The sequence below is a fragment of the Elephas maximus genome, chromosome 26 (genome assembly GCF_024166365.1).
Source record: "Elephas maximus indicus isolate mEleMax1 chromosome 26, mEleMax1 primary haplotype, whole genome shotgun sequence".
NCBI classification, from domain to species: domain Eukaryota; kingdom Metazoa; phylum Chordata; class Mammalia; order Proboscidea; family Elephantidae; genus Elephas; species Elephas maximus.
In genome coordinates, this window is record NC_064844.1 from 24,130,255 (window position 1) to 24,153,952 (window position 23,698).

The window sequence follows — 23,698 nt, forward strand, 5'->3', positions numbered from 1 at the left end:
GGAACTTGTTAGAAACGCAGACTCTCAGGCCCCTGCCCAGACCTACTGACTCAGGATCTGCATTTTAACAGGACACCCTAGGCAACAGGTAATTACTGTGCACCTCAGATTTGAGAAGCACAGATCTAGAGGGCGCTACTGGAGCCACGCTGGGAGGAGGGAGAGACATAACAATAAGATGTCAATTTGGTATAAGGAAAAAATTAATTTTTTGTTCTCCTTGGCCCTCTCTTCCTTCCTTCCTTTTTTTTTTTTTTTCTTAAACGCATTTTAAAAAGGACAAGATCCCCAGCCAGAGAAGCAACAGCAAGTATGGGGGTGTGTTGTTCCCCCCACACACACTCCACGCGCAGCACCTTCTGGGCTGCTACCCCAGATCTTCTCACTAGAGAAGCCCCAAACTGAAGCAGCCTTCAGGACCATCTTCCCTCCATGCCAGACAGCAGAGTCACAGAGTGAAAAGTGGGCCAAGAGAAAAAAAACAGGTGGGCCACGTCACCTGCCAGGCAGGACCAACCCCAGGTCTTCTAACCTGTCTAGCCCCTGAAAGGAAGAGCCTCCCAAAAGCAGCATCCCATCCTGACCTGCTAGACTGTGCCCCCTGCACAGCAGTCCAAGGGAACATCCTCGCCCCCCACCTCTCCCATCCTTCAGGAGGAGTAAGAGAGAGCGGAGGTGGAAGAAGAAAAGAAATTCCGGTGCCTGGAGGTCTTCACGTTGTAGCAGCCAGAGAAGCTGTGTGTTTGAACCCCCACCGTGCACTCATCCATGGAGAAAATCCACTGGGAGCCCAGCAAACCATATAGTCAAGTCTGGCTCAAAATGTCTTGTAACATCAACCAATGAAAATCTAATTTCAGCCTCAAGAAGGAATGTAACATGTAAGAGAAACACAAAGAAGCTGCTAAATGGACTGCAAACATGTGAAGGAAACCTGTGAGAAATGGATCCTTGCTTGGCCCCACTTTGTGAGCAAAATATAGCTTAATTTGAAGGGTCATGTTAAGAGAGGTTTTGGCTGTAATGGAAATGCTGTAAAAAAGGCAAAACCATTAAAAAGGAAAGCCCTACTGATGGAATGATGCACATATGTTGTCGTGTACAATTTTCTAAGATCACTTTTTATGCGTTTGGTTTCCTAACTAGAGTGTAAGATGCTCTGTCAGGGACCACGCCTTCTATTTCTTTCAATTTCCTTAAACAGAGCCTAATAACATAGCATTGTATGTAGTAGGTGCTCAATAAATGCATTAATGAATTTTGGGAGACACTGATCTCACCAGGACTTAAATCTATTTGATAGCAATTAGGCGATTTAAAGGAGTTATATGAAGAAAGTGCTGACACTAGAATTTGAGATTAGAATTTGAGAAGTGAAAAATTAACAAATCCTCTTCTTGTTCCTCCCCCCACCCCCCACCTTCAGGAAACTACACATGAAGCAGGTTTGGGAATCGTTAGGAAAAACTGCAAACATACAAGGACCGAGAATCCTTGCTCTGCCTCTAATGTGCAAGGTAAGTCCTACTGTTAAGTTACTTATCATTTACTGGGGCTTCAGTTTCCTCATCTGTAAATGAAGGTGGAAGATATTAGTTATCAAAGGAAATAGGAATGTTGGGGTTGGTTGATGACTGGGCAGGGATTAATTTCTGCTGAATTCCCTGGCAGAGGGATCCCTGGTCAAATCCTATCAGTGTCACTGACTTCCCTTGTTGTCCCACCTAAGGATTTATCCTCAGTTACCTGCTTTGTTTTCTTCTTTTGAAAAATGAATAAATGAAAGTGGTTGGTGAAGCAATGGAGCCATCCAGGTGCAGGGTCAATTCATCCTCTCTTAGAGCTCCTAATCAACATTTTAATATAGATGGAATTACACAAATTCAGAGGACCGGGAAAGGGGGTGGGGGTGGCCTTGGCCTTAAGGTGCGAAGGGAGTAGCGGGGAGGGATTTGTAATCACCTGGTGCATGGCATCCAAGCAGCAAAACTCTGCTGCCTGGTAAGGGAGTGGGATAGGCATTGGGCGAAATAAGGGCATCAGAATTGTGCTGATTCACTCTACACTAGAGATGTCAGACAAGGCCATCATATTTGAAGGAGTCAAAGAGGTTCATTTTCTTTCAGGGCTCATTACCAAGCCAAGGGTCAAGAGGGTGGAACAAATAGATCACTTATTGTTTTAAGACTGCATTGTAGTCTGCTGTTGGTTCAAAGAGAATGGGACAGGGTAATGTTTCAATGTCAGAATGGTAAAAAAAAAAAAAAAAAAATCCGGTGTAAAATAGGAAACTTATTAGATTAAAAGAGAGGGTGAGAAGCGAAGACTTAACAGGAACATAAGTGACACACGTGCCCCCATAATCTTCAACTATCTCATCACAAGTATATTTGCTGGAAACAGCACTTTAGGAGGGATATACCATATGGGGGGGGGCTATGTTAAATAACAGAGTGAAGAGGAAGAGAAAGGAAAATAGGGTTTTATCAAGAAGGAAATGAGCCAAGCAACAGCAAAAGAATCTCTCGGATACCACTGAAGTAAATCCATTTAGAAACCTCAGAGTTCATTGGCCCTTGGGAGAGAAAAACTATAAGCTCTTCTTGGTTTGTCATTTATAGTTCTGAAACTTGGTCAAAGTTCAGTCAGAATTACAGAATTGTGTGTTACATTTTTTTAATGTATTATTGAAGCATGACTTGTCATTTGAAAAAAATTCCATGGGACAAGATAAAGATCTTATAAAATTGAATACAGCATTTAGAAATGGATTGATTTCTAAAGCAAATATTTCCAGCCCAAAATGGAGATTATTCCCTGCCTCAGAAACATTATTCAAATAATGAAATTTGACCCCAAAGATGTGATTCAATTTACTGGCAAGAGTTCTTGAAATAAAATCAAACTGAAATTTTCTACCTACGAGAGTCATTTATATACACTTGGATACTGTTAACCAGGTAGTTGTTATTGTTCTAATTTACTGCTTGATTCTCAACTCTTCATTTCAAAAACAATAGCAGCTTCTCTACCAAAACTCTGTTTGTGCTTTCATGCTATAATTGTAGAAATTTCTTCACTCTTGAATTCTACTAATTTTCATTAAATTAGCAGATCAGACTTTGTTGACCAAATCTGTTGCCATCAAGTCAATTGTGACATCTAGCAACCCTGTAGGATAGAATAGAACCGCCGCATAGGGTTTCCGAGGCGGTAAATCTTCACAGAAGTAGATTGCCACATCTTTTTTCTGTGCAGCAGCTGGTGGGTTGGAATTGCCAACCTTTCAGCTAGCAGCCAACCACTTAACCACTGTACCACCAGGGCCCCTTAAACTTTATTAAGACCTTCTTTATTCAACCTAATTCAGTCACCCTCATTAAAAAAAAAAAAAGAAAGAAAAACACTGCCGTTGAGTCAATTCCAACTCATAACGACCCTATAGGACAGAGTAGTACTGCTCCATAGAGTTTCCAAGAAATGCCTGGTGGGTTTGAACTGCCAACCTTTTGGTTAACAGCCATAGCTCCTAACCACTACGCCACCAGGGTTTCCAATCACCCTCATTAGGGGGCTGTTATCTCAAAGATACTTGCTCTTTTGTGTTTGTATTTCTTTTTACTTATTGGAGCCCTCATGGCACAATGGTTAAGCATTTGGCTGCTAACCAAAAAGTCGGCAGTTTGAATTCACCAGCCGCTCCTTGGAAACCCTATAGGGTAGTTCTACTCTGTCCTATAGGGCCATTATGAGTCGGAATCGAATCAACGGCAATGTTTTTTTTTTTTCCTCCCTAAAGTTAATCACTGTGGGTTTTATTGGTTTTCCCAATAGCTAAAATGAGTATACACAGTTATTTTTTAAAAACATTGGTTTTTTTTTTTAACTTGAATATTCTAGAATTTCTGTTTTAGGAACCCCTCCATAACCCATACCAAGAAAAGAGTTAACATCATTAATAAAGTTAACATGACCATCGAGATTGTTCTGTGCTCTACATCAGGTGTTCCAGAATCTCAAATCGCTTAATAGATTGTGGTCTCTGGGTGGCACTGGGCACTTGGAGTAAAACATTGACCCTTTCAGTCAATGAGCTGCCACCTACTAAAACTGACTAGTGTTTTTAATTTCAGTCTTGTAACTAAAAATGACTGATTCGCATTCTGAAAAATTCCTACCCCAATTTGGCTTGCTTACTTCGGACACACCGTCAGGAAAGACCAGTTACTAGAAAAGGACATCATGTTTGGTAGAGAGTCAGCAAAAACGGTGAAAATCCTCAATGAGATAGATGGACGCAATAGCTATACAATGGGCTCCAGCACACTAACAGTCATGAAGATGGTGCAGGACTGGATAACATTTCGTTGTTATACACAAATTTGCCGTGAGTCAGAGCCTACTCAATGGCCACTAACCAAAAAAGATGACCAACACCATCATTTCACAGCTCCCTCCAAAATCTGAGAGGTTAGTGGGAGCCAAAAATATCCCACTTCCTTTGATTATTTAGCAAAATGTGGTTAATCTTTAAGCACTATGAGATATTCTCTTTAAGACTTATCTTAAATACTAGAAAAGATGGAAGAAAGTGATACAACATAGAAAACTTGAAAATAGCCACTTACCTGCTACCTACAGGGAAAGAGAGAGATAGAGAGAAAGAGAACAGAGATGCTAATCAAGGACAAAAAATATTAAGTGTTGATTTGATTCATTTTTACATCCTTAGTTATCTAGTGCTGCTGTAACAGAAATACCACAAATGGGTGGCTTTAACAGACAGAAATTTATTTTCTCACAGTTTAGGATGCTAGAAGTCTGAATTCAGGGCACCAGCTATAGGGGAATGCTTTCTGTCTCTGTCAGCTCAGGGTACAGTCCTTGTCTCTTTGAGCCTCTGCTACTGAGTGATCTCTTTGTGGCTTCGCATTTCTCTTCTCCCATCTCTGCTCACTTGTTTAATCTCTTTTATATCTGTAAAGAGATTGACTCAAAATACACCCTACAGGAGTCCAGGCTCATTAACACAACAAAGACAACTCATTCCCAAATGGGATTATAACCACAGTCAAAAAGGTTAGGATTTACAACACATATTTTTGGGGGACACAATCCAATTCATATCAGTAGTATAGCTATAAAACGAGCAAGTTTTTTAAAGCATGAGTAGCTGACTAGATTTTTGATAGATGCAGGGTATTCCCCATAAGTGGTAGGTAATTTTGATGAAAACAAACGTTAAAATCTGCTACATATGGGATGAGATGGCTCATGTTGGAATTTAAAATACTTCTAAGTACCTATATAAAGTAAGCCTAATATTAAGAAAATATATCTCAGTATATATAAAGGAAAGATGGATCTGCAGAAAGAGACAATGAGCTGGCAAAAAAAAAAATTATTTTTTACATATGAGTTATAAAATAATTACTAAAAAGTAAAATTCAAATACATTTCTTCACTGAAGAAGATAAATTCTAAGGGTATATTAGTATTATTGAAATCAAAGCATTTACTATTTAGTGATACCGAATCAACAGGCTTCTGTTGAAGTTTTACAGTGGTTCATATTATATATTCATTTAAGTTTGCCATGTGATACAGGAAACCACATGCCTTATATTACAATGAATCATTGCCACTAGGCCAACAGGAAGTAACATAAAAGCTAAGAAACAATGTGATTTTTTTTTTCAGTTAACTGAATGCTATTTTTAAAGAGCATTTTGTTTATATAGGAGAGACAAAAATTCTAACATATATAGATGTATGTGTACTCTATATGCATAATACATATGCCATACAATTATATACACCCAAGCATATGAGTGTAGATGAGCATATATGGATATATACATAACTTTTAAATTCTATTACAAATATTTAGTTCTTGTTTCTTCCACTTACAAAAAAAAAAAAACTGAAAACTTGGAATTAAAAAAATCATAAAAAATAGCCTTATGACATTACATATAATTTGCATCTGGTATATAATTCTGTACTTCTTTATTTCTTTCTGAATCTAGTTTAATTTTTTGGCTAAATTCTTTTTTTTTTTTTTCAATTTTAACACATCACAAACGTTACCACACGTATTTCCTACATAAATCTCTAAGAGAAAGCTTCTCAGAACAACAGACAAACTAAGAAACAATAGTGTTTCTATTGCTGTTAGGTGCTGTTGAGTTGGTTCCAACACATAGCGACCCTATGCACAACAGAACAAAACACTGCCCAGTCCTGCGCCATCCTCACAATCTTTGCTATGTTTGAGCTCATTGTTGCAGCCACTGTGTCAGTCCATCTCCTTGAGGATCTTCCTCTTTTTCACTGACCCTCTACTTTACCAAACATGATGTCCTTCTCCATGGAATGGTCCCTCCTGATAACATGTCCAAAGTACGTGAGATGAAGTCTCGCCATCCTCGCTTCTAAGGAGCATTCTGGCTGTACTTCTTCTAAGACAGATTTGTTCATTCTTCTGGAGTCCATGGTATATTCAATATTCTTCCCCCAAACCACAATTCAAAGGCATCAATTCTTCTTTGGTCTTCCCTATTCATTGTCCAGTTTTCGCATGATATGAGGCAATTAAAGATATCATGGCTTGGGTCAGGCACAACTTAGTCCTCAGAGTGACATCTTTGCTTAAGAAACAATAAGCAAATTGATTTACAAATCTACAGCCAGTGAAACGAACTCTTAAAAATGAGACTCTTTTTAAAGATTAATCAAGGTAAATTACCATGTTGTAGCGGATCCTTTTGCACAATGCTTATTAATGTAGAAATGTGTGACTGTAATCATTTTCAGTGCTGCAAGTTATTTGCAATAAAATTCGAAACTCATTTCTGCTTTTTTTTTTTTCCCAAATTAACAAAATTCCATTAGCCATATCTTATCTTTTCTAATTCTGGTGGCATCTACAGCCCCTTACACTCAGTATATTCTCCCTCGGGCAGGCAGAGCCCATGTAAAATACAATGAATGGCTCTCCCCACCTTCTCCCCTTCTGACATTATTTCAAAACCAAGAGTCAGAGCTCAGTGGTACACATTTATTATGACCACAAGTTTTCTATTTCTGTTGTTGTTTTTTAATTTTCAGAGAGAGCATCAAACACTCAGGTTGTTTATACTTAAATTACAGAATCATATGAGGCATTGGTAGCTCAGTGGTAGAATTCTTGCCTTCCATGCAGGAGACCAGGGTTTAATTCCTGGCCAATGGTCCTCATGCACAGCCACCACCTGTCCATCCCCAGAAGCTTGACTGTTGCTATGATGCTGAACAGGCTTCAGCGGAGCTTCCACACTACGACAAAGAAGAAAGGCTAGGTGATCTAATTCTGGAAATCAGCCAATGAAAACCCTATGGGTCACAATGGTCTGATCTGCAGCCAATCATGGGGATGATGCAAGATTAGACCAGGACTGGGCAGAGTTTAGTTCTGTTGTGGATGGGGTCACCATGAGTTGGGGGCTGACTGGATGGCTCCAAACCATAACAGAGTTCTAGCCGAGAAGGCACCTGAGAGCTTTTTTGCACCAGTACCCTCCTTTTACCTCAGAGGGTTAATTGACTTGTTCAACACTATGCAACTCAGCAAATGGAAAGCCGAGGCCAGAGCTCGGGTCCCGTTTCCAGCTGAGTAACCCTTCCTGAGCGCGTGCACTTTCAGACAAATACAAATAACAATGTTGTGCTCTTTATTGAATAGAAAATGAGAATCAGCATTCTAGAATACTATTTGGCTTCACAGGGTTCCAGGCTATTCTAATCCTATTCTAAGTGAATAGGAATTCGTAGATTATATTAACAAAGCCAAATTTTCAAATAAGGAAAGAGACAAATGCAGCAGCCTAGGAGGTATGTATGCTTTAAAAAAAAAAAAAGAATGTGCCTCTTCTTATCTCAAAAATACTTTATACACATTTTCTTAACTTGAGAAGTCAAGCTAAATTTGATTAAGCACATTTCTGACATACCACATGAGCCTAACACTAGTAAAGAAGAGAGTGGAAACTGAAAGAAATGCCACATATTTCATGGTGTGATTCAGTTTTTTTCCAAATGACATTTCCTTTGAAAAGGCATAAATTTGGAATTTGTCTTTCAGATAATGCCTCTTTTAAATTTTCAGATATAATTGTGATGTAATTAATATAATCTGCATTTCAAGGCTTCTGAAGCTGAGCTTACCACCAAAACTAAGCACAAGATCCTACCTTTTATAGTCCAAAATAAAGAACAGTGTATTGAATTATTAGTTAAGCTTTTGTTCTTTTCTTCAAATATTTGCATGACTTATTCAGGCTTTATATGGATGAAGCTTTGAAATATTCACATTCCATGAAATAGTTCATTATTTAAGGTTCATATTTATTAAAGCCTGTAGGATATCCTTTTCCTGTGAAAGTGCAGATTCAGTGTAATTATTATTTCTTGAGTTGAGAGTGTATACAGAGCACAGGCCCAGGTGGCGGAAGAGATAGATAAAATAATCTTCAGATTATAAGACTTGTAAACCACAGTCATAGAGTTTCTAAAGAGAAAGAGAGCTCTTCCAGCAAAGGGCTAAAGAAAAACTTCAGAGGGATACTGGCATTTCAGATGGGCCCTTAAGGACCAACTGGAATTTCACAAGTAGAGGAACTGTGAAATGAGGGGGCTAAGATCTCCACTTGACTCATGCTCCCATATTTGTCTTCGAAATCCCTCTTAGATATGACAACCTATACAGTCATCTTCCCAGCTATGATGCCAGTTCCTCTAGTCTAAATCATAATTCTGCCTTCCCACCTGGCAAACACATTCAGACTATCCCAGGAACCCCCTTTTTGAGGGCTACTTCTCCTCCACCAGTTCAGTTCTTCTGAGTGTCAAAAGCAACCCCTAAAGAAGCAGCACAGAGCAGCAGTCACAATCTCATCAGAACCCCCATCTCATGCACACTCCTCATTCCTCTTGAGTCCTCCTTGGTGGAAGATGCCACCTGAAGCTCAAAACCTGGCCACTTACAATGCTTCAGTGACAACCCAAATGATATTCCTTAACTTGGCAGATAAAGCTTTTCTGTCTGGCCTCATCGCTGTCAAAGAAGAAAATTTCATGCTCTATTAAGAATGAAAGTAAAGAAGTTTTATTGAGCAATAATACCACTCAAGCTGGGCAACACTAGATAAAAATACAAAGCCCTCCATTGTTCAAGAGGAAAGAGGGGTCTATGTACATAGAGAACAAAGGAAAGGTAGAGGATTAATGATTGATTGTAGATAAGATCAGCTTCAGCTTGAAGTCCTTTGAAATGTAAAGGTTGCCACTTGGCTAGGAAGGAGTGAGTTACCACCTACGTGAGTGGTGCCAGCTGGTTTGGCTATACATGACTGTGGTCCATCATATATGATTGTTGTCATGGACAAATTTTTTTTCTGGGAACAAATTGTTTACATCTTGACCTTTTATTTCCTGGGACTGCATGTTGGCCATCATTTTCTTTTTTTTTTTGGTATAATATTTAAATCTTATTCCACTAATTCCTCTTATAGGCACCTATCCTACAAAAATAATCAGAAATCTGCACAAAGGTTTACATTTATAGATGAAAATACATCAAAATGGTAACAGTGACTATTCCTAGGTAATGATATTGAGGTTGATATTATTTTCTTTCTCATATTTTTATATTTTGTTTAAAAAATACAAGATATTTATATTCAGAAGGAAACAAAACAGTAAAAACAGATTCCAGTGCAAGCAAAAGTCTGGCCCCATCATTCTTACAGCTGACACAAGTGCCTCCAATTTGAAACTTTTCCATTTACATTGCTCATCTCTCCCAATTTTTTTTTTTTAATCTCTCCCAGGCACTCACAGCAACTCTTTGTAAACCCCAAGACACACACACCACATTGTATTTTATTTCTGCTTTTTCTTGTGTTTCCTCTTCTATCTGGAATACAACCTCCTCCTTCCTTGTGTTGGACAAACTGTTCCTATTCATCTTTTAAGTCTCAGCTCTACTAAATTCCTAAATTCTTTTCTTTTGAATAGCTTCTTGCTCTTTCTAATGTAAATCAGTTTAGCTTTCCAGGACTGCACCCATTATGCAGAACAGCATAACACAACAGTTCTGATGTTTTGCCCATACAACAAAGGATTCTTCCTCCTTAGCAGGCAGGGATGGTGGGGTAGGAAGAAAGCTTTGAATATTTGTAAATTTTCTGGGAGTGGGGAAATCCAATCACAAATTTTTACACAAGCACATCAAACATATTGCATTGGGCAAAATTGATGCCAAATACTCCTTTAAACTGTTAAAAAGCAAAGATGTCACTTTGAGGACTAAGGTGCACCTGATCCAAGTCATGGTATTTTCAGTCACCTCATATGCACGTGGAAGCTGGACAATGAATAAGGAAGAAAACTGAAGAAGAATTGATGTATTTGAATTACGGTGTTAGCAAAGAATATTGAATATACCATGAACTGCCAGAAGAATGAACAAATCTGCCTTGGAAGAAGTACAGTCAGAATGGCACTTAGAAGTGAGGATGGCAAGATTGTCTCATGTACTTTGGACAGGTTGTCAGGAGGGACCAGTCCCCGAAGAAGGACGTCTGCTTGGTAGAGGGTCAGTGAAAAAGAGGAGGACCCTCAAGGATGGATTGACACAGTGGCTGCAACAATGGACTCAAGCATGGCAAAGATTGTGAGAATGGCACAGGACCAGGCAGTGGTCTGTCGTACACAGTGTAGCTATGAGTCAGAACCAACTTGACAGCACCTAACAACAACATCAAAATATCACCTGGGTCAAATTTGCCATATTTAACTATGCTGCTTTGTTGGGAAAATATTACAATGGCCCAAATGAGGAACGACAGCAAGTGTGTAGGCAATGAAACGACGAGGAAGAGGAAGTTTAAGAAAAGAGGATCAATACCAAAAAAACCAAACCCATTGCTATTGAGTTGATTATCACTCATAGTGACCCTATAGGACAAAGTAGAACTGCCACATAGTGTTTCCAAAGAGCACCTGGTAGATTCAAACTGCCGACCTTTGAGTTCTTAGCCATAGTACTTAACTACTACACCACCAGGGTTCTGAGAAAGCTGGAGAAGTCAAGGATGGATACAGTTTTGAGCCCGAGAGACAGATAGCTATCTGTGGTGGAATTGGGATGAACAAAAGGGGAGGAAATCTAATGGAATCACAGGACATCAAGTGGCATGTACCACACACAGATCTTTAGATACAGAGCTCAGAGAAGAAAGTCCTGGGATACTCATCTTGGTGATTATGTACTAAAGACACAAGAGTACATAAGATTACGAGAGACTAAAACTTGAGTACAAAGAATGTGGTCTTGTGGGACATCCACAGTTACAAAATGGGAGGAGAAAGTGAAAGTGGTTTTTAAAAAAATGTGAAGAGAAAGTTGAACCAGTGCAGTGAAGCATATTACCTAAAGGGAGAGGGAGTAAAGGGAAGAGCTGTTGACATTTTGGACGCTGCAGAGGAGTGAAGGAGAACGAGGACTGAAGGGAAAAGCTGCTCATTTGGGTGATGAGGAAGTGTCAGTAGTGACTTTGGAGAGAGTAGTTTCCAAGAGAAAGGTGGTGAGGGGGTTAGATTATAAGCATTAGAGAAGTAAACGGGAATGGACTTCCAGGCAAGATGGTGCGTTAAGGACGACAGTAATCCAAAATGGTAGAAATAACAGACAAAAGATAAAATTAGAGAAATGCCAGCCATGTTCACACTTTTGAGTGTTTTTGAACATCCAGAAATGGAACAGAAACAATATGGTAAGTGGCCTGAAGGTGTAGACCTGATGGATTTTTCAGAAGTAAATAGTGGCAGTCAGGAGCTTGACTCCTACAGGGTTTTAGTAGCTAAACATCCTCCATGTGAGGTATGAGACTCACCTGAAATCAAGCGCTGGGCTGGATTGCTCTCTTGAAAGAAGCTAGCTGTCTATGACTACAGGCTTGTACAAATCTGCATACCATGGGAGGGTGGAAGAAGCAGACACACCTGCATACTTCAGATTCTGGCTGAGAAGGGATCGAACCTGCAACATTACAGGACAAAACCTGAGTGTGGCCTGAGAGTCCCAGAGACTAGATGGAGATAACCACAAAACTATTAGACAGGGAAGGCCAAGTTCAGAGGGAATAGGAAGGAAGGCAGGCAGGCAGACAGGAAGGAAGGGAACTAATGCTAAGATAAACAAAAAACCGAAAGATAGACAGCCAAAAATACAAGCAACAGCATGGAGAAGAATTCACACCAGACAAAAAGAAAATAATAGAATATCTAAAAATTACTTTCTTTAAAATGAGTCTGTTTAGATTCTCAAAGGAATTAAGAGGAATTGTATCCGTAAAAATTATGAAACAAACAGGCAAAAATGAAACAAGTACGGATGATTATGAAAAAGAACCAACTAGAATCCTGGGAATTAAAATATAGTCATTGAAATAAAAGAAGAACAATTGGTGTAATAAACTCTGAAGTAGACATACATAGAATCAGAAAATTGGAAGACAGCGCTATTCTGAGAAATTCACCCAGGACAAGACATTTAAACACATACGCACACACACACACACACACACACACTCTCTCTCTCTCTCACAGAGTTACCCAAAAAACTGAACCAAGCCCATTGTCTTAGAGTCAGTTCCGATTCATAGTGACCCTATACGACAGAGTAAAACTGCCCCATATGGTTTCCAAAGCTGAAATCTTCACAAAATCACACTGTCACAACTTTTTTCCATGCAGTGGCTGGTGGGTTCGAACCACAGCCAAGTGCTTTAACCACTTTGCCGCCAGAGCCCTCCTCTCACACAGTTAAGGGACATGCTGGTGGCATAGTGGTTAGTGCTACAGCTGCTAACCAAGAGTTCAGCAGTTCTAATCCGCCAGGTGCTCCTTGGAAACTCTACGGGGCAGTTCTACTCTGTTCTGTAGGGTCGCTTTGAGCCGGAATTGACTTGATGGCAGTGGGTTCGGTTTTTTTTTTTTTTTTTTTTTTGTACTAGGTGGAGAGGCTTTCACATACCACTAGTAGGCATTCCTGATGAAGGATGTTTGGTAAAGAATAAAATGCATTTATTTTTTAAAAAGGAAAAAAAAAAGATTGACAATAATTAACTCTTCAACTCAAGAAGCTGAAAAAGAGTGATAATATAAATCCAAGCAAAGAGATAGGAACTAATAAAGACAGGAAAAGAGATTAATAAAACAGAAACACACACACACTCATTAGAGATAAATAGGAAAACCAAAAAAGCTAGTACTTTGAAAAACTAATAAAACTGGCAAGCTTCTATCAAGGCTGATTAAGAAAAGCACAAAAGATTAGGAAAGAAAAAGGAATTAAGGATTTAAGAACAATTATGTGTTCAAGAAAAATTTATAAATTTTTTTAATCCTTAAGAAAATATTATGAAAATCTCATACTAATAAATTTGAATACATAGACTCAATAGAAATGATGAGAAAATATAAATTATCAAAAGCTGAGAAGAAAAAACCAGATATAGTTCAAACAAAAATATTCCCCATTAACAAGCATCACACATGAATGGTTTTATCAAACTTTCAATTAAGGAGTTATAGCTATTATGTAAAAACTATTTGAGAAACTTGGAAGAAAGGAAATGCTATCCAATTCACTCTACAATTGTAGTGTAGCCTTAAACTCAAACCAGACAAGTGCAATAAAAAAATTATAGATCAAACTTGCTTATGAACAAAGCTGAAGAGATTCTTAGTAAAATACTAGTAAATCTAATTCAGGAATGCATTAGAAAGACAAAAATACATTTTAACCAAAAAAGGGTTTACCCCAAGAATACAAGAATGGCTTGACATCAGGAAAGATGTATCTGTTCATAATATTGACCACATATAGCAAAAAACAATGAAAACAAAAAGTCAATAGAAGCAGAAAAGCCATCCTACAGAAGTAAAGTCATTCACAGTTAATAAATGGTATATATATTTATTAGGATGCTTTGTCCTGTGACCACTAACCATTTCTTCATTCATTCATTTATTCTTTGCTTTCCTTTTTTTTTTTTTTTTCCCTTTTATAAACAAGGCTGACATGACAGTCGTTGGTGACTTCTGACTGGGCAAGAAGACAGAAGAAATGATCAAAGAGGTTGAGTATATAACAGAGTTTGATGATAATAGACCATGCATTCTACTGGGGAGTAGGAGAAGTGGCGTCAGGTGGTGAATGCACAGAATAGTATGGGAATGAGGGTCTGAATGTTGTTGAGTGACTTCTAGTAATGAATGAGGTAAACTATGATGAAAGGCATCTCATTTTTTCTGAATTGTTTGTTCATTGCTTTGCCTATTTTCCTATTTGTATTACTCATTAAGAAAATTCAAAGACAGTGGTAGTTCGGTGGTAGAATTCTCGCCTTCCATGCAGGAGACCTGGGTTTGACCCTCAGCCACTGCTCTTCAAGTGTAGCCATCACTGTCCGTCAGTGTTGCTGTGTTGCTGTGATGTTCAACAGGTTTTGGCAGAACTTACAAACTAAGAAAAACTAGGAAGAAAGGCCTGGCAATCCACTTCCAAAAATCAGCCAATGAAAACCCTACGGATATTCCCAACCCTCTTTCCTCAGCACACCTGGACAGGCCTGCCGGGAGCTTACCGCATATCCTCGGTGCGGCTGCGAGCAACTTCCCCAGAAGCTTCTGCACTCCTGTCATGAGCCTGGCATTGTGATGACAAACTTCACAGCCTTTGTCTGAGTGAATCCTTCCAACAGCCCCAGGAGGTGATGATCATGATTGAACTGAACAATTAGGGTTCTGAAGTCAAAGATCTGGTGATTAACAATGGCAGGAAAATCAGCGCTTTTTAAAGTGATTCTCCTTGGAGATGGTAGAGTTGGGAAGAGTTCTCTTACGAACAGATATGTAATGAATAAATTTGAAACCCAGCTGTTCCATATAATAGGTATGGAATTTTTAAATAAAAATCTGGAGGTGGATGGACTTTTTGTTGCCGTGCAGATTTGGGATCCAGCCTGAGGATGCTGTTTGACAGAGGTTATGGCTGTCGCCTGCTTTCTTTTAGTGTTGATGATTCTTAAAGCTTCCAGGACTTGAGTAATTAGAAGAAAGAATTCACCTATTATCAGATGTGAAGAGAGCCAGAAAGCTTTCCTTTTGTGATTTTGAGTTACAAGATAGACATAAGTGATTGACAAGCATCTGCAGAAGAAGCCCAAGACTGGTGCAGGGACAACAGCGACTATCCTTACTTTGAAACAATTGCAAAAAATGCCACTAGTGTCGCAGCAGCATTTGAAGAGGCAGTTCAAAGAATTCTCACTACCAAGGATAAGTTGAATCACTGGATTCAGACAGACACAGTAAATATGCACCGGGAGCCCAAGCCCAGCTCATCTTGTTGTTGATTGTTAAAGATATTGCTGGGGCCTTCTAACCAACTCACACCTACGAACAACGTAAGTATGAGTGTGGTTAAATTAGTGTTTGCAGCAAGGTATCATTTACTAATAAAGTTAAACTAATGGATATTGCACCATACCTATTCGCTCTGTATGCTGAGCAAATAGTCTGAGAAGCTGGACTATATGAAGAACAGGTCATCAGAATTGGAGGAAGACTCATTAACAACCTGTGTTACGCAGACGACACAACCTTCCTTGCTGAAAGTGAAGAGGGCTTGAAGCACTTACTAATGAATATCAAAGACCACAGCCTTCAGTATGGATTACACCTCAACATAAAGAAAACAAAAATCCTCACAACTGGACCAATGAGCAACGTCATGATAAAGAGAGAAAAGACTGAGGTTGTCAAGGATTTCATTTTACCTGGATCCACAATCAACACTCATGGAAGGAGCAGTCAAGAAATCAAAAGATGCATTGCATTGGGCAAATCTGCTGCAAAGGACCTCTTTAAAGTGTTGAAAAGCAAAGACGTCACCTTGAAGACTAAGATGCTCCTGACCCAAGAGCCATGCTATTTTCAATTGCATCATATGCATGTGAAAGCTGGACAATGAATAAGGAAGACTGAAGAAGAATTGATGCCTTTGAATTGTGGTGCTGGCGAAGAACACTGAATGTACATACTATGGACTGCCGGAAGAACGAACAAATCTGTCTTGGAAGAAGTACAACCAGAATGCTCCTTAGAAGCAAAGCTAGCAAGACTGTGTCTTATATACTTTAGGCATGTTGTCAGGAGGGACCGGTTCCTGAGAAGGACATAACGATTGGTAAAGTACAGGGGCAGCAGAAAAGAAGACCCTCAACAGGTTCGATTGACACGGTGGCTGCAATAATGGGCTCAAGCATAACAACGATTGTAAGGATGGCGCAGGATCAGACAGTGTTTCATTCTGTGGTACATAGGGTTCCTATGAGTTGGAACCGACTCGGCAGCACCTAACAACAACAACAACGGTGGATATTGCTGCTTCATTAATGGGTGGGAGAAGGGGCACGTTCACTCATGAGGTATCTATTTACTGAATAATGGCACCTTACATGTCTAAATTGTAATGGCTGTCTAAGAAAATTAGATGACCTAGATTTTAATTTTAATTCAGATGGAAAGCTTGAATATTCTAGAAGTTATCCTTGGATTATTTTTTCCGGGAAAATGGAGAACTACTTTTTATATGTATATATTTTTATGTAATTAGTGTCCCATTCTTGATTGCAGGGGAAACTTTCCAAAAGCAAAAATGTTAGGTATTTAAGATTAAAATCTAATGCAGTACCAGAAAAAAAACCCTATGGCTCACAACAGTCTGATCCTCCTGTGCATGAGGTCTCTTGGGAACCACTGGACATAGCTAATCATAACAAGAAGCTAGGCTACAATGAACATTCTCTTAAAGCCTTTCCTTGTGCGCATGTGAAAGCTTCTCCACGGTATACACTTACTTAGAAGAGGAATTGTCTGGAGAAAGGATGTGCTCATCTTTATTTATGAATTGCTTTCCAAAGCTTTGTACAAATTTAGACTCCCACCAGTAGTGTATGAGAGTTTCTGTGTCTCCATATATTGACATTTATCAGACTTTTTCCCCCCCAAACAATTGGGGATAAAATTTATTCATACATTTTACAAATATTTATAGGGAACTTACTTTGTATAAAGCGCAGGGAAAGAGTAGTAGTAAATGAAGCCAGAAAGGTAATGGAGGAAGAGGATGTACATGGTGCCATTGTGGCAACTTTGGCTTTTCCTTGAAGTGACATACAAGGCCGTTTGAGGATTTGGACCAGAGGAATGATTAGATTTATGTTTTAAAAGGATCACTCTGGTTGCTGTGTTGGGAACAGGCTGTAAGGAGGCAATGAAAGAAACAGGGAGATGTGTTAGAAAGCTATTGCAATGATCCAGACAAAAGAGGATTGTGGTTTGGACCACCATAAAAATATCTCATTTAAAATTTTTGCATTTCCCCGAACTATAGTGAGGCTAAGCATAATTTCTTATACGTATTTGTTATTCTGAGTTTCTTTTTTATGAATTACCTATGCATATCCCATTTTTCTACCTTTGCTTCTCCTATTCAGTATCTTTTAACATTCATCTCAATATCTTTACAACTCAGTATTTTTTACTTTTGTTTATACTCTAAATGAAATTGAAGTTTTACATTTAAATGTAGTCAAATGTATTAAATCTTTCCCTTGTGATTTGTGCTATTATGCCTTATTGAAATTTCCTAATCTTACATTAAAAATACCCACCTGTTTTTTGTAATCTTTCATATATTTATTTTTTGGTTTTGTTGTTGAGAATACACACTGCAGAACATACACCAATTCTACAGTTTCTGCATGTACAATTTAGTGATGTTAATGACATTCTTTAAATTGTGCAACTATTTTCACCTGCCGTTTCCAAATTGTTCCTCCTACATTAACATAAACTCACAGCCCCATAAGTTTCCTATCTAACCTTTTGAGCTGCTGTTGTCAATTTGATCCCATATAAAAAACATAACAGTGCTCAAGGTGGACATTCTTTACTAACTAAGCTAAACTATTGTTTGGTTTAAAGAAGACTTCAGGGGATATTTTGGGTTTAAGGTTTAAAGATTATCTCGGCAAGAGTTTCAGGGAGTCATCTCACCTATTTTTTTAAATAAAAGTTGTGCTTCGCTCATTTGGCCTTTGAATTTTATTTTTCTGGATGGTTGAGGTAGGGTCTCATTTCATTTTATTCCCTACAAATAATTCATTGTCCAAGCACCATTTTCTGAAGAGTCAATCTTTTCCCCACTGATTTGCAATGCTACTCCGTCATATGCCAAATTTCCATTTTTGTATAAACCCTGGTGAAACAGTGGCTAAAGTGCTCAGCTGTTAACTGAAAACTTGGTGGTTCGAACTCACCAGAAGCTCCAGGGAAGAAGGATGTGGCAGTCTGCTTACATAAAGATTTATAGCCTTGGAAACCCTATGGGCAGTTATATTCTGTCCTATAGGGTTGCAATGAGTCGAAATAAACACAATGGCAATGGATTTATAGGTCTGTTCCTGAATTCTTTATTCTATTTTCATTGTTTTAATTATTTCTCCCTATACTCATGCCATACGGAGCCCTGATGGTGTAGTGGTTAACAGCTGCTAACCAAAAGGTCAGCAGTTCAAATCCACCAGAAACCCTATAAGGGAAGTTCGGTTCCATCCTTTAGGGTCACTGAGTCAGAATCAACTCTACAGCAATGGGCTTGGTTTTTTGGTATACTCATACCATTTGATTTAAATTATTGTAATTTTTTAATAAATATCAGTATCTGGTAAGTCAAATGCCTCTTTCTCTCTGTTCATATTTTGTCATTATCTTTACCAATCTTGGCTTCTGACTCACTTGGCTCTCCCTGCTTGTCAAGTTTTTTCTTCTTTTAATTATTATAGTGTTTATTGGAAATGCATTAAATTTATAGACTCACCTTCTTAGGGGAGAATTGACATCTTCATGGTTCTTAGACTAAATACCCTTGAAGACAGTATATCTCATTATTTATTCAGGGCTTCTCTTATGTCCTTATTCAGGCCCTTAATGTCTTTCAGTAATTCTTCTACTGAACATAATTTGAATACCTAATTTTCTCTACAAAAGTCTTAGATATTTTTCTTTAGATTTATTCCTAGGTAGTCTATTCAAATGTGGAAAATAATTAGAAAAGTATAAGGGAGTAAAACTTTTTACTGGTGAAATTTAAAATCTAGATGAAGTAGATGATTTCTCAGGGAAACATAAATTGCCCAGATTGGCCCAAGAAGTAGAAAATAGGAAAAGTCAATAACTACAGAAAATTTTAATGTATTAGAAGATCCTCCACCAAAAAGGCATTAGAGAACACGGTTTTCCAGGCAGGTTTCCCAAACCTTCAAGGAACAGGCAAGTCACATGCTACATAAACTCTTCCAGAGTGTAGTAAAAGATGGGAAGATATTCAAATCAGTATAAGAGACTAGTAATAGTACCCGTAACCTATTGCCATCAAGCCAATTCTGACTCATAGTGACCCCATAGGACAGAGTAGAACTGCCCCATAGAGTTTCCAGGGAGCACGTGGTGGATTCCAACCGCTGACCTTTTGGTTAGCAGCCATAGCACTTAACCACTACACCAGCAAGGTTTCCCTATTAATAGTATTCCCATCAAAACAGAAAAATGATAGAACAAGAAAAGACAAGTAGAGGCCAATCTCATTTATAAATGATAAAATTCTAAATAAAACATCAGAAGATTTAATCTAGAAACTCATTAAAAGGGTGAATCATGAATACTAATGGTTCAGTAATTTTAAAATCTATTAATGTAATTCACCTTTTAACAGATTAAAGGAGAAAAACCATGTGACCATCTCATTAAAGTTCCCAATAAGCATCTGGTAAAAACAAAAATTCAATCTAAAAAACTCTCTTTTTTCCCTAAACAAACTTGAGAGAGTTTTTCTACTATATAATACATAATGGTAAAATACTAAAACCATTTCTATTAAAGTCAGAAACAAGGTAAGTTTGCCTGCCATCATTATTATTATTCAGTATTATACTGGAGGTCCTTGTCAATGTTAAAATACCACAGAAAAGAAATTGGGTGTTTAAATATTGAAAATATTTAAAATACTTTTAGCTATGGTGGAGTGGACAACTCTTGTTTTTGTCTACCCAGCATCCATCTCCCTTATTCTGATAACTGCCTTCCAATTTTCCTTAGAGAACCAGTCTCATTTTTTCTGTCAATATGCATATTCTAACCCCCTTAACTAAAATTATTGGTTCAGAGGTTAGTGTGTGACCAAATCAGAAAATTTAAATCAATCTCAGAACTTTTGCTATAACAACTTTTGCTATAGCAGTACTAAAAAAGAGGTTCTCATTCTATAATTATTGCTTGTCAGCATAAAGGGAGATCCTGCCTGGAAGTGGGGCTGAGAGAGAGGGAAGCAGAGTGGATAGATGGGAAAAGTAAAATCAAGGTTTGATAATATTGTTTGATACCCAGCTTCTTATCAGGTAAGTGAGCCCATATGTTTCTTTTGTTGTTGTTTTGTTTGTTTTAATGGTACATAATAGAATTTATTTATTTATTTTTGTGATTCAGTATATACATATATACGTATATACTGTATACGTATATACATATACGGAAACTGTGGTCATGTAGTGGTTAAGTGCTACAGCTGCTAACCAAAAGGTTAGCAGTTCAAATTCACTAGGTGCTCCTTGGAAACCCTGTGGGCTAGTTCAACTCTGTTCTGTAGGGTCAGTATGGTGGATTCGAACTGCTGACCTTTTGGTTAGCAGCTGAGCTCTTAACCACTGAGCCACCAGGGCTCCTAAAAAAAGAACAGGAGGACTTAATATTGTCAAGATCACAATTGCCCCCAAATATCCATAAATTCCATATCATTTGAATGAGCCAACAATTGATCTATAGATCAAAGGAAAAGAATACAGAGCCCAGAAACAAGTCCATGCATACGGGAATTTAGCATATGATAAAGGCAACATTTCAAAACCATGAAGAAAAGAATGGACTCTTCAATAAATGGTGTTGAGGCAACTGGCTATCAGAAAAAAATTAAAGTTAGTATTTTTACCTCACACCATTTATTCAAATGAATTCCTGATTAATTAGGTGAAAAACAAAAGTATTAAACTATTAAAAGAAAATATCTAGGAGACCACGTTTATGACCTTGGGGTTAGGAAAGACCTCCTGAAACAATACGAAAAAAAACTGCAAAAGACATAAAAGAAAGGGCTAACAAGTTTTACTCTATCAAAACTTTAAACCTGTCCAACAAAAGAAACTCTTGTAAAGATAAACTTGCTGGAGCCTAGCAACTAAAAGATAAAAACTGCCCCAAATGCTTAAGGAAATAACCTGCTCACAAGTAACCAACAGACCTTGGGTTTATTGTCCCCTGTGGCCCACATAGTGTTCTGTGCCTAAAGTAAAACTTCCTCAGGTTGTCCTCGTGATTGTCAATAAGATACTGTGTGATCACCAACTGACCAAATTCATGACTACACGTTAAATGACCATCCTTTACCCTATTTTGACAAATGTTAAACCTTAATTAAGTCTAACTTCCTTGCTCTTGGTACGTAAAACCCTTGACTTTTTGCTGTCGATGGAGCCATTTCCATTTTTGGTTTGGATGCTGCCCAATTCATAAATTGTTTGGTCCCACTCAGGTAAACTCATTATAAATTTAATATTTGCCCTAATCTCTGAAATTTTCTTCGACAATAGAAACAAAATTAAAGTTAAGTAACAGACTGAGTGAAAACATTGCAATGTTGTTGTTATGTGCTGTTGAGTTGGTTCCAACTCATAGTGACCCTACAGGACAGAGTACAACTGCCCCAGAGAGTTTCCAAGGAGCAGCTGGTAAATTCAAATTGCCGACATTTTGGTTAGCAGCCAAGCTCTTAACCACTGTGCCACCAGGATTTACTATTATAAATCTTCAAGAAAAAGACAAATAAAATAGAAAACTGGGCAACAAATATGAACAGGCAATTCACAAAAAAGAAAACATGAATGACAAATAAATATCTGAAAAGATGCCCAGTCCCACCAGCTTTTGAGAAAATGCAAATAAAAGCAAGAGATATTATCTTTCACACATTGAACTGGCAATACATAAGAAAAATTGATGTTAAGCATTGGTAAGCGTGTGGGGAAACAGGTGTTTTCTTACACCATTGATAGGAATATAAACTGGTCCAGCCCTTTTGGAAAACAAATTGGGCAGTATCCCTTAAAAATTTAGATCCACCTGTCTTTTGACCTAGCAGTTCCAAATCTTGGTATCTACCCTAGAGAAATACTTGGATTTGTGCAGAAAGGAAGCAGGTACAAGGTTGTTCACTGAATGCCATTCGTTGTAGTAAAAATGCATAACACCTTAAGTGATCATCAAAAGAGGGGCAGTTAAAGAAACAGTGATGCGTCTAAGTTATGTAAGAATACGCAGCAGTTGGAAAGAATTAGGACACACTACGAAAAATCTCCAAGAGACACTGCTAAATGAAAAAAAAAGCAAGTTGAAGACAAATCCACACTGCATGATACCACTTAGGTCAAAGCAAAAAAGGCAAAATTTTGTCTAGCTACATACCTACCTACTTACCTGCTGTGAAATAAAATTAGAAATAAACCTTTCACTTTTATTTCAAGGGGGTTCTCTTATCCACCAGGCTAAAAAAAGAAAAAAAAAAAGCCTGACCCAAAATCGCTAAACTATTTTGCAGCATTGTTAACTTGTTTTTTCCCATTTTAAAGATTGTTAGTAATAAGGGAACCAAGACCCAGTTTGACACAGTGATGAAGTCTTTGCAAACCCCCTTTGTGACAAAGACATTTGTTAACCATAAACTAGCTGAAAGTTTATTTCATGCAAAGAATGTAATTTTAAGTAATTTTCTCTGTGTCCTGAGATATAACCATCAGAATTCTCTGAATAATTGAGATACCTTTTATCATTTTTAAAACCTCCAGACTACCTAAAACCTAAAGATTTGGGCAAATGAATGCCGCCCCCACCCCCACCAGAGACCACCTAGTAACCTGATGCCAGATGACCACAGTAAAGAAGAGAAGGGAGGATGCTTCAATCAGTTAGATTAAGATTAGCCAATGGTTGATTTTCTATTCTACTCCCCCCTGTTTTCTTTAAAAGCTTCCTTGTAACTAGCCTACATTGAGCCATTTGTTTTAGAAACAAAATGGCCACCCTACATGCATGCAGAATAAGTGTTCAAATTAGCCCTGTTTTGATTTCTTTGTGTTTTGATTTTTTTTTAATATTACCTAAAAAAAATACCTGCAAAGATAAGCTCCAAATTGAAATTGGTGTTTGATCTAAGGAGGAATGGGGGTAAGACAGGGGTAGAAGAAAGAAACTTTGATTTTTTGTATTACGGAATTTTTTTTTTTTTTTAAGATCCCTTGTAGCTTTTACGAATGTAGGTCTTTACTATGTTTAGGAAAAGACCTTCCCCTTTCAAAGGCCCGGCTCTGCCCTGTGTCAAGCATTCCAGGCCCCTGCTTTGCATTCCAGACGAGCTGCATTCCTGGGTGAAGCAACGAATCAGCCAACTGTGCCCAGGGCCAGGCCCAGGCGCCGCATT

The 23,698-nt window shown here is 38.1% G+C and overlaps 1 long non-coding RNA gene and 1 pseudogene across 1 annotated transcript in view; one reads left to right on the forward strand and one right to left on the reverse strand.

Annotated features, from left to right (window-relative positions):
- Positions 1–23,698, reverse strand: part of LOC126068002 (uncharacterized) — an 83,199-nt gene that overhangs the window by 58,925 nt on the left and 576 nt on the right. The window lies entirely within an intron of this gene.
- LOC126068000 (ras-related protein Rab-9A-like) lies at positions 14,881–15,464 on the forward strand (annotated as a pseudogene).